This window comes from Melopsittacus undulatus, chromosome 6 (genome assembly GCF_012275295.1).
Source record: "Melopsittacus undulatus isolate bMelUnd1 chromosome 6, bMelUnd1.mat.Z, whole genome shotgun sequence".
Classification (NCBI taxonomy): domain Eukaryota; kingdom Metazoa; phylum Chordata; class Aves; order Psittaciformes; family Psittaculidae; genus Melopsittacus; species Melopsittacus undulatus.
This window is the reverse complement of record NC_047532.1, coordinates 45,717,782-45,729,811: the sequence shown is the minus strand read 5'-3', so window position 1 is coordinate 45,729,811 and position 12,030 is coordinate 45,717,782. Positions and strand designations below refer to the sequence as shown.

The following is a 12,030-nucleotide window of genomic DNA, read 5'->3' as shown; positions in this document are numbered from 1 at the left end:
TGAAGCGTTCTTTGTTTGAAGGATAGCAGAGAATTAGATGGTAATTGAATGAAGCACTTCAACTCCTTCAGAGCTGGAAGCAGAATCTCTGCCAGGAAACAGCTAGCTGCCAGCAGAGATGTTAGTTTCTAGAGAGGGTTTGCACTTGCTATAATTACTGGGTGGAAATGGAGAGGGGAAACTTGGGAAATAACTCTAAAATGAGCAGTAAGCTTCCCAGCTGCTGTAAGGAAATAAAACTGGAGACATCAGCCAAAAAGGCCAGACTTGCCTTCTTATATTGCTTTCATCAGGATCAGTTCCTTGAAATAGCTTTTGTACAGGTAGCAGGAGCAGAGCAGAATCACATATTTGAAGCATCAATCTATCTATATTTAGACTGCAATTTTCAGTTGATTTAACTTAGGGTATCCACTGTGGACTCTTCCCCATACAAACTAGAAGGGAGCACTGCATTTTCCATAATAAAAGCGTGCAAAACATGAGTCATTTAGTTCAAGGGGTTCTGCACAAAATGCACAAGCAACGTGAAGTTTTTTGCTTTGTGTTCAGCAGATTGGGTTAAAAGAGACAATTCTTTATACTGACATTAATGATAATATTCCAAAGTTTCAGAGTCTGGCAGTGACATGATTGTCGCTGCATGCCCTTATTTTCTGAGGAGTAACGAAGTTCTTAACTTCCATGCAGACAACTCAGAGCTCTAAAACACAGCTACAAAGGCTGCAATGGTACCGTTTGTACAACCCATTGCATTTGTTTCAGCAGATGCCAGTGATGAGCTCTAATGCTATGCTGAACAACAGTCTGCATTTACGTAAGATCACTTTTACAGTGCCAGTATTTAAAGACATGCCAAATTGGTACATGTCCCTTTCAACTCCCATGTACTAAGGCAAAAGCATGTGGCAGAGGCAGAGCATATTAACTGCAGCTGTTAATGTTACCCTGTCAGGTGTGGATGGCAGAGCTTAAGTATCAAAACCAGTTGCACAGCACCCGTTTTTCCTGCTTCTGAGTCAGCACTTTTTATAGCCTCCAGAAAGCCTCCCACCCTCCAATTTTATAGTAGGTAATTTCTGTTCATATTTGGAACCTTATCTGGAAGCTTCTCTACAAGTGGTACAAGGAATTTTCTAGTGACCATATATCACTTAATCTCAGAATATTGTAAATACATTTTGCCTGCAAAAGTGGGTAAGGCATTACAAAACAGGCTAGCTTGCTACTGCTTTCAATCCCACATTAGTGTATTCACCTCTCTACAAAAGTGTATTCCTGATAACCTTGCAAGAAGGACATCCTGTTACACATGGCAGCTTTGAGCTGAAGATTGAAGAAAATGCTCTTCCCCATACTAGAGAAAGCAATTGTGAAATAGCAAGCAGTGGAGGATCCAGTCCAAAGCTCAACACTGGTAGACAAGAAAATGCAAATTCTCTAGTTACACATTAAGGCTGAATCCCTGTTTGTTAACACTGAAGAGCTACAACATCAGAGCCTCACCTAATTGGTAATTCTTTCAGCTGCCTGTTCTAAGTAAGCCCATTCAAATATTTATTTGCAGCTAGATCTAGAGATGTTATATCCTGCCTATTTTCCTCACAAACCTAAAGTGATTTCTGTTCCACTCTACAGGCCATACCTGAAGATCAAGCTCAACAACTATCTCAGGCAGACTTTTTCCATGCTAACTGCCAAACTAAGAGAGAAAGTCAAAGACCGACACACCAATTGCAAGATTAGTTTAAGCTGCCTTTCTGTGGGGCCTCACTTTAAAGCTGTTTTCCTTAGTTAGAATACATTTAAAAAAACAACACAAAACCCAAGCAAAAAAAACCCCAACCAAATAAACAAACAAAAAAAGGGCAAAAAACAACAGACCAGTGAGTTAGAAAGTGTATAAAAGATTCATTTAAACAAAAGGCTAACTCTGTTGTACTATGGCCCTTTCTAAACAAGCCTAGACTTTTCTATCCTAGTTCCATGTTTTAAGTTTTCCACTCCAGAGCAAATAGTCTCTCATCTGCTCTCCAGTCTATTTCTCTTCCTCAGAAAATACTCTAGCCTGTGATCCAAATTCAGCATCAAATTCAAGAAGGATATCCCATATTGCAACAAAAGTTTACAGTTAAAATTTGGATGTTACATGCATCAATAGCATGCAGACACTAAGGCAGGAAGACTGACCAATGGCATGTTCAATTTGTAGGTTAGAAAATAGGTTTCTGTTCTTTTTTTCTTCTTTCAGTTAGACCAATGATGATAAAACCTGTTGCAATTAAAGTCAAGACAAATACTGGTTAACTTACAGGCTACAGGAACTGGTGGGTTTTTAGTGTTGTTAGACTAGCTGTCTCCAGATTTAAGTTAGCACAGATATGTGAACTCATGAATCCACAGAGTATCATCCCATCTAGTCTTTGCAAATTGGCTCAGCTGAATAAACCTGCCTCTCGATCTCAAGCATGGCTCATCAACCTTAGCCAAGTAGCATGCAAACTTCCATCCAGACACCATTTATACTCTATAGAATTGAGCAAAGTCCTGGATCACACCTTTTTGCCTCAAATCTTTTTGCTTCAGTAATTTATGTTCCCAAACCTAAAGTAGGGACCTGGGAGACAAGCCTGCAGGTTTACTTGTCTACCTGCAAACCACATACACAGAATTTGGAGGAGGCTGGGCTGCAAAACACTAGTGCTGGTTCCCATACTAATAATACCTGGTCAGTAAGAGCCAATATCACTTTTGTTAAAAACTTTTTCACTAAGGTGACCCACATCATGAAGTCAAGAACACTGCCTATTTTTCAGTTCTTTATATGCCATCATAGAAATTAAGGAGCAAATCAGGTTCCAGTCCTGTAATAGAGTCCAGTATAGAGTAATTTTCTCTGTGTCAGAGAAGTACCCTTTTCTTCAATATCAAGGCCATGCTTTCCCCACCATATATACACACTAAGCAAGCACAAGGTGTAATGCTAGACTGAATGTACAGAGATGTATCTTAGCAAATCACACACCTACATGCAAAGGCCTCCTGGTAATTTAAGATACTCCTCTTAAAGCAAGTATAGGATCAGCCTAGAAAAGAAGCAGCTCTTTGAAGAAAACCAATACTTTTATCAATATCTAAGAAAGCATCTGCATATACAATGAAATTTAAAAGATAACTTTTCTGATGAGGGAAAAATTATGAGCAAGAGAATGTCTTTAAGATGACCCCCTAAAGCCTCATCAACCCCACAGAGGTAGCAGAGCTGCCACACACTTCAAAGCTCTCCTCTTGAAATCAAGAGCAAGTATTGCTTAAGCCACTTCATTGTTCCATACACCCACAGATTTACAAGCACTTAAGAACAGATAGTCATTGAACACCGTTTCCTTTTACCTCAGCCCATAACAGAATCATGCCTTGTTCATTCTCACCCCCTCCTGTTCACTGCTGTGCATAGCTGCTAGCAGCTCTTAAACTGAAGGAAATGTATTCTACTTGGGGCTGATGGAAGAGTTATTAACAATCCTGTCTGCTTCTTGGATAATCTCATCTGGTGATTTTATTAATAGGAAATTTGTCTATTTGAATCGAGCAAGCAGTCTATCTGACCATGTATTCACTTCTTGTTTAGCATTTATACTTATTTTCTCAAGGGATTTATTCCCATTTGGAGTATTTCAGCACTGATTTGCTAAAACTCTTCCAAAATATGCAGATGCTGTGCAAAAGTGAAGTATATATTTATACACTATTTACACACTATTTTCCTATAAATTGATTCAGAGAAAACTCCAGGAACAAACTCGCCAACAAAGTTTTCAAGTTGACAAGCAGGTATTATTCACACACTATTTTTATATCTATATTTACACAATATTTTTCTATAGAAGCATTTTCTATAGTCATTCATGATACACCAACAGAAGTTAAAGAACTTGCCTTTTTAATTAATTTAAAATTACATAAACAGCACCTTGAATTTAGGCAAATCGTCATCTTGAATTAGCAAACACAAACTGTCCATTTCTCCCAAGTACTAACTTCCAGACTGTAATTCTTAGAGCATTCACACAGTCTTCAATGCCATGGGAAAGCCCCAAATAGTTTTAAGTTGAAACTGAATAAACATGCTAGAAGCATTATGTTAGGACATACAGGTAGCTTCAGTAAAATCAAACTTCTATCAGATAGATTGGAGAGCACGAACTAAATAGTTTTGGATGGTATTTATCTCTGTCAAAGATACCACTTCCTGGGGAGTAATTGTAAGTTTTGGGGAGAGAGTTAAAGATAGCAACAAAGGAAACTTTGCTAAAGCCAAGTGTACTGGAAGAGCAGGTGATCAAAAAGGACTAAGAGTAGAATGTTTTCTGCATTTGCAACAGCTGCTGACAGAAGCCACCACCTTCCAGCACTTCCATGAGATCTGGATTCATATGGCTAGTTAACCTTTTCCTTTAGTGCAGTAGTGAAGTGTTAAACTAAGGTCTAGTTCAATTATTTTATACCACTACATAAATTTCAAGGCTTTAATGTAGTCTTCACATTTTAAAAAGTTTAATAAGACAGTCAAATATTCCACACAAAGAGCTGTTGGTTCTTTGTAAATTTAAAAACAGATTCAATACAGAAGACTTCTCCTATATTCATGTTGAGCGTGTCCATGTTTGTTTCCAGCAAGACAGGAAGACATACACATCTCAGTTTTTTATGAGGATGATCAGGGGCCTGGAGCACCTCCCATATGAAGACAGGCTGAGAAAGTTGGGGCTGTTCAGCCTGGAGAAGAGAAGGCTGCGTGGAGACCTCAGAGCAGCCTTCCAGTATTTGAAGGGGGCCTACAGGGATGCTGGGGAGGGACTATTCATTAGGGACTGTAGTGATAGGACAAGGGGTAACGGGTTGAAACTTAAACAGCAGAGGTTTAGACTGGATATAAGGAAGAAATTCTTTACTGTTAGGGTGGTGAGGCACTGGAATGGGTTGCCCAGGGAGGTTATGAATGCTCCATCCCTGGCAGTGTTCAAGACTAGGTTGGATGAAGCCTTGGGTGATATGGTTTAGTGTGAGGTGTCCCTGCCCACGGCAGGGGGGTTGGAACTAGATGATCTTGAGGTCCTTTCCAATCCTAACTATTCTATGATTCTATGATAAAGTGGATTGAGAACCACCTCAGCATATACAAAGGCACTGCAGATTGGCTGGAATATAAAGTTGTTTAAGCCTGTCTGCAAATTGGGTGGGATGAATTCCTTTAATCCTCTCTTACTTCTGTGGGAACCAAGGAGAATTTTAGCCTTTTATACAGCCTTTCCCGCAACGAAGCAAGGTATTGAACAGGAGGCAGTTGTCTACTTTTCATTGTTATGAAAACATGGCTCATGACAGAAAAGCAAAGAACCAAACCCACACCCTCTATATGCACTTAAGAGAAACATGACAGTACAGTAAGCAGTAGCAGTGAAGAACCACATCCTGCAGTTTCTAGCTTACCACACTTGAAGTGTCCTGAGAGCTGCTAACAAATCACTGGCTGTAACAACCCACAGAACAGAGACTAAACAAGCAATTCCTCAGGCCTAGCTTCAAGATTCAAATCAGATAAGAAAAGTCAAACAAAGGAGCTGCAAAACACTCCCAACATATTTAATAAACAGTAAGATTTCTCTAAGACAACAGTCTTTGTAAATGATGTGAAGGGGGGGCTTGTGCAATGGCATTTAACCAGAAGTACTTGTCTCAACCTGGGAGAAATGGATAGTAGGTCACACTAAAATGTGAAGAGCCAGTAAAAATAGTATCTTCATATATATAAAAATACATCTCATGTATATATGCACACACTTCTATGCAAGATTAACATAAGGCCAAAATCTGTACTACATACAGCACTAGCATACACACAGCACCAAACTGAGAACTGCTGTGATGACAGTTTAGTGAAACTGAGTTAAAGAGAAACTACAAACAGAATTTATTGGGATACAGACCACAAAACACCCATATATGGACTCTAGAAGGAAACTACAAAGATGGGAGCAGAACTTACAAGACAGGGATGATGTAAGGCAGGAGGAAGAACAAAAGCATCCATGAAAGAAGCTGCATCATTCTAGAAAGCTGAGCTTTAAGAACAATGCAATAGAAAGTCAGTACTTGTAATCACCACAAGACTTTGCTCAGGTCTTCTGGACAAAGCAGCCAGAACCTTAGAAAACAGTCTAAAGCATGATACACATTTGCCACCCCATTATCCACTACAAGGGTTTCCTACTAATATATATAGTGAATAAATATTTTATAGGAAGTCAGGAAAGTTACAAGGAAGAGTTCCAAAAGCACTCTTGTCTAGTGTCACCGATAAAACACACAGATTATACACCCCAGTATACAACACAAAGTGAAAGACTAATCTTTCTTTACTAAATCAAGTCAAGTAGAAGAAAATCTATTCACTTCTGTTTCTTTTTCCATGGAAAAAGATAAGGACATTCCATGAAAATAAAACACTAATTGAGGGCTGGGGAAGGGGCTGCAGTGGTGAATGTTGAGTAGCAGTTTAAAGATGCAAAGCTGTAAGTTTCCTGCCCTAAGAAAAAAGGCCAGTTTAAGTCAATTAGCACAAGCTTCTTCAGGCCTCAGCAGAAGTGAAACTGGAAGAAACTGAAGTTTAAGGATATAGCAGGAAAAGATATGTAAGCAGAAAGTGACCTACTGGGCCAACAGCAAGTTCAATTCAAAGCAGCTTTCATCAACTCTAAATAAAAAGGACCAGCTAAAATCTCTTCCTTTGCCATTACATCCCCAAGCACCTCCAACAATGTGGCCTGTGTTAACAAAAGGGGTTCTTTATTCCAAAGCTGCTGCACCTGAGGCTGAGCTGCTTCACACAAGAGGTAACTGTGTATCTTCAGAGCATGGCAGCATTCCTGGGAGCTTTGAGTGACCAAACATTTTTTTTTCAAGTTTGAGACTACATCCAGCAATCTAGAGATGGTACCAGTCAAGCTTGACCTCATGAAACTGGTTTACAGCAAGCAAACTTGGTCTGTACTACAAGGCAGGAACTCCTACAATCTGTGGTCTTAGCAATTTATGTCCCTCTTCAGCACTTACAACCCTTTTGAGGTCATGTGTTCACAGGTTGTTTGAGCAGTCTTGGGATCTGCTAGATTTCCTGAGCTATTTGGGCATGTAGTAGCAGCATCTCCAAGCCACAATTCCATCTAAGTTTAAGATCAGACTATGCAGCCACCTAGGCACCAGGCAAACTTCAGAACAAGTACAGGTTCATTCTAAAAAGTTGCAATTCCAAAGCAAAAGAGGTCTTTCATCATCCCATTTCCATAATTTTGATTGTTTCCCCATTGCAGAATTTAAGTTCAAAGATACTTTTATAGCATTTCTCCCCTCTCTGCCAAGGGCAAATCTTACAAAAGAGAGGAAGCCTCTCAATTGTCCATGACTATTAGTGTAGTCTTTGAAGACTCAGGAATGCACAGATTCAGTTCAGGATGAGGACAATTTCCTGAATATTGCTGAGATTCCATATACACAATGTCTCCTGTACCAGTTGAAACTACTGCCATCACTTCTTGCCAACCTGACAGAGGTGGACTATGCTGCTTTCCACTGGAACTGAAAGATTTGTTAGTTTTGCTGAATAATCAGATAGCCACACTCAAGATGTGCATATCCTAGGAAGCTGAGGAAGGTACTTCACTAAACTCTGCAAGCACTGTATGGAAGGCAGAGCTGGTAGTGCCATGCTAATCCATCACTTTCTGGTTCTCACCACTTTCTTGCCAGCTGCAAGGCACAGCAGACCTAGTGCAATAACAGCAGCTTCCTCAAACAAAAACCCCTCAGTACTTCTGTACTCTCAGTAAATGACATCTTCAAATTAAAGGATTACCTAGATAATTCCACAGGCACAAACTGATAACCATGGGAGATGAGGCAACACTTGGTACATCCTAGATGCTGTAACACTGTAGATGCAAAATAGCACCAAACAAGCCACTGGCATTTCAAATGTTAAATGATGTCTTGCAGGGTTATCCACATGCTTCTCCCTAATCAGTAGGTGAATTACCATTCACTGGTTCAGTACTCACTACTCCAGTTTGGCCAGATGTCAGAGAGACTGTCCCAACTGCTGCTTTGGGCAGCAGTTTGTTTGCTTATCGATAATTTAGAAACTTAGAGGAAGCAGAAAGTAGTCCAGGTTTGATACACTCAATGAAAAAGAACTAGTAAGCAGAGACTGTTAGTATATTTCTAAGCAGAGAAAAATAGAACCTTACAAGTAAAAAACTCCCACATTTTTACCAAGATACTGTATTTCTGTAGATAATGGATATTGGGCTTCTGTGAAACTAGTTCTGTGCAGAATTATCAGGAACTCCTGTAATACCAGAGCAACACCCAACTCTATGTCCAGCCTTCTGGAACATTGGAAGAATATTCCATGGCTGTTGTTATCAACAGTCACTTAACGTCTCCTGCCCAACAAGGAAAAGCTGGCATTTATCCTCTCTTAGATTACAACCATTTTCCCTTTTTTAAAATAATCTATGCCTTTGCTTAACCTCACCATTTTCCCTTCCCTCTTTGGGGTGGAAAAGCGAAAACAAGACTGCGTCACACAAAACAGATTTCAACAGTTCCGCTAGTAGTTTTGATTCAGAAAAAAAAATCACTTCCCAGTACACACTGTAAAGCAGAGCACAGACCTTTATTGGTGCCGGGAGCACATGGGGGTTCAAACCGCCATACACACCTCCAAAGCACAGTAAATTCTAGGGTTTCTTATACTTTACATTCTCATCTCAATATGATTGTGTCTAAAGCATCCATACATACAATTTGACAAGTTATATAACTGTAGTCCTCTTATCCTACCTCACACTGGGGTTAGGGCTACAATGACAGTCTATTGGTTACCTTTTAACTTTCAACTAATACCTGGAGCTACATGCTTAGTTCTTTGTTCAGACTGTTATCATATCTTACCATTACAGATGTTCCTGCTTAGAAGCAATTTACAGAAGCAGATGCGAGCCATCTACAGGCCTGAATTCTAATGCATTGTTTATTATGCCTCACCAGAAGGGCAGGTTCCCACTCTCTGAGGGGCTCTCTGTTGAGTGCACATTCATATTTAAAGTGCTAAGTCATACTTATGCTAAAAAGTAACGTTATTTGAGCTAAGGCCTAATGGCTTGGTCTCAGTTTTAACGCTACTGCTGAGATCCTCAGGCATAAGCCTCAGCAATCACTGGGCGAGGATGCTGCAGTGCAAGAAAGCAGCATGTACTGAGTTCTCCAGTACTTTACATAGCTGGACTAGAATGACAGACGTGGTTTGGTTTTTGTTGTTTTTTTTTTTTTTTTTTTTTTTTTTTTTTTTTTTTGTCACTGCCTTATACTCGAGCTGTTTACATCGGAGTAAAGATAGTATTCCATCTGTACATACTCCAGGATCTTTCTCGGAAGCAGTTAAAGCTGCTTCTCCCAATGTTCTCTCAGGTGTTTCCTGTGCTCCCCACAGTGGGGTGAGCCAATGCGATTCGCCCCTTTCCCTCGGGGCCCCGCCACCCCACTCCCCAGGCAGAGCTCCCACAGCTCCCCCCGCCCAAAGCTCTCCCCAAAACCTCTAAAACCCAGGCGTCCCGGTTTCCGCTCGAAAATACTCGGAAGCTCGCGCTGTTGGGGCTGGAGGTCCCGTGTGTCCATGTCCCGCCCCCCGCCAGTCCCGAAATCGGCCCAAACGCACCGTTAGCCTTCCCACCACTCCGCCTTCTCCATCCGCATCCCCCGGAGCACCCGCCGAACCCAGGAGCAGCCTGCGAGGGGGGAAGGGACCAGCTTCCAGCCAGGCGGGGGCACAAAGCGGGGCCCAGCCCCTAGCTCACCTCCCGCCGCGCCCTGCCGCCACCCTACAGTTTGAAACTCCGCAGCCGGCCCAAGAGCACAGACAAAAGAAGCCGTTTTCAGCTTTGCTTAGCGCGGTTTGAAAGCTTCCAGCATCTCCCCCTTTCACCTAATGCGTTTTTCCAAGCCAATTTTTCCTATGGAGTCCCCGAAAGACTGACGGAGGGCTGCTCCCGCGGGACGGCCGGCGGCCTGCATGCCGGCTTCCACCAGGGAGACGAACTCCCGGCGGTAATTAGGGATCTAAAGAAGCCAGGGGAGGGTTGCTGCAGCGCTTTCGGGAGTGCGTCCCCGTGTTGCAACCCAGGGCTCAGCGGAGAAGAAACTCCCGGCCGGATTTGCGAGTTTCTTGGGTGGGAACAGTTAAGGAAGAGCAATTAAAAAATAAAAAAGTAAAAAAAAAAAAAACAAAAACAAAAACCCACACTCCCTGCCTTAAACCAAAACAAACCCCACTTTTCCTGCAGGAAAAAAAAAAAAATAAAAGGCACTAAATAGAAGCCCAGGAGGGCGATTAAACAAGAGGCGGGAGGAAACAGCACTGCTTTGAATGAACTATTTCACCGCAGTGCTCGGGTGGCCTCGAGTTTTCCCTCCACTGCTCAGGGGACGAGAAAGACCCTGAAAAGGCCACAAAAAACCTTCTGAAGGCTTTTCTGCTGCTCCACCCTCCCATTTTTCTAGTATATTTTTTTAATAATAAAATCGACCGCCAGACAATGATCATACCTTTGGGGGGAATCTGCTAGAAGGTGACACAAAACAGACAGTAGAACTTCACTGAAGCTTGGGTCTTGTTTATCACAGAAATTGGAAATCCCACGGCCCGTCAAGCCCCTTCTTTAAGGCAGGCGCAAGGCAATCGCGCACGGAGTTAATGGATGCGGTCTGCAGAAGAAACCTTTTAAACAAAGCAGCCGGAAAACTTGTTTGTTCAAAATATGGAACCGCAATTCCAGAAACGAGGATAAGTGAGACACCCTCCTTCCTGAACAGACCAGCCCTTAGAATGATCTCTGAAGCCAAACAGAGAAGAGAAAAGAAGCATTTAGAAAACCAGTATTTTCGCTTAAATTTAAATTACCCAGCTGCTCGCTTTACACATAGCTGAGGAACGAACAACCCGGCTGCTTTGAGCAAGCGAACACACTTTAAAAGCACGGGGAAACGGGACAACACCCAGCACAGATTTACGTATCTCACCAAGAAAACCAGGCAGCGAGCTGCTTCTCCTCTGCTTGCTTTTTTTTTTTTTTTCTTACTTCCTTGGGGACAAGAAACCAGCCCAGCCCAGGGCCGGCTCGCAGCATATGAGTTCCCTGGGCCCTGGGAGCCAATCGGCTCCTCCCTTCTTTCCTCCTCCTTCTTCTCCTCCTTCTACTGCTCTCCTCCCCTCCTTCCCTTCCTCCCCGGCTCAGCCCCGGATCCCCAGATCTCCACAGGTGTCCCGCTGTCTGTAACCACCCTGCCGCCTGCGACACTGGGTGCCTTCGGGATTACCCACATTCCCGGTGTGCCAGAGCGATACAATCTTCTTTATCACACTTCTCTCTCCCCAGGAGGTGGTGAGAGTGAGATTCCAGTATGCTAGGTGGGGTAACTGTCTTGCAACCACACTCAAAAGCACTAAAAGTAATGTTTTTTAGTACTTCAGAAATCCTTACATGTTTAAAAATGTCTTATGCACACAATAAAAGTTTACCTAACTGCTGCTCTAAGTGTCTGAGGTGCTAAATAAATCTAAACTAAAATAGTAACACTGTTGGCTAAAATAACATTGTTGGGCAGTTAGTTTGTAGGTCACAGTGAAACTTACTTCACTTTTTTTGTGGAAAATCTTCAGAAGAAGGAAGAGTAGAGTTTAGGGTGTTTTTCTCTTGTAGCTTCCCTGCAAACCTTGGTAACTTATTTGCATAATCTTGAGGGGAATGCCTGATTCATTGAAGTACATCAATAATAAGTCAGTCTCCAAGGTCAGTAGACTGAGACGGAAGTATTAAAAAAAACGCAAGGGTAAGCGCTATTAACATGCCTTCTTTAAATACACTTTGGCAAAACTTTTGTAAAGAGCAAACTAGCTTAAAAAAAAAGTAC

The 12,030-nt window shown here is 41.9% G+C and overlaps 2 protein-coding genes across 8 annotated transcripts in view; one reads left to right on the top strand and one right to left on the bottom strand.

The window, feature by feature from the left end:
- The window catches only part of MCF2L2 (MCF.2 cell line derived transforming sequence-like 2), a 159,748-nt gene that overhangs the window by 79,552 nt on the left and 68,166 nt on the right, over positions 1-12,030 (top strand). The gene's annotated exons all lie outside the window — the stretch shown is intronic.
- Positions 1-12,030, bottom strand: part of B3GNT5 (UDP-GlcNAc:betaGal beta-1,3-N-acetylglucosaminyltransferase 5) — a 40,230-nt gene that overhangs the window by 13,547 nt on the left and 14,653 nt on the right. The window contains exons 1-3 of one of the 7 annotated variants that reach the window (XM_031047066.2): positions 11,140-11,268; positions 10,666-10,952; positions 9,779-10,284 (exon numbers count right to left, since the gene is read on the bottom strand). The exons of 1 other annotated variant lie outside the window; for it this stretch is intronic. The gene's annotated coding sequence lies outside the window, so the exon portion shown is untranslated. Of the gene's footprint in view, positions 1-9,778; positions 10,285-10,665; positions 10,953-11,139; positions 11,269-12,030 lie in introns of those variants that run through there. 5 more of the 7 variants (XM_031047067.2, XM_031047065.2, XM_031047068.2 and 2 more) reach the window with 5 other exon arrangements.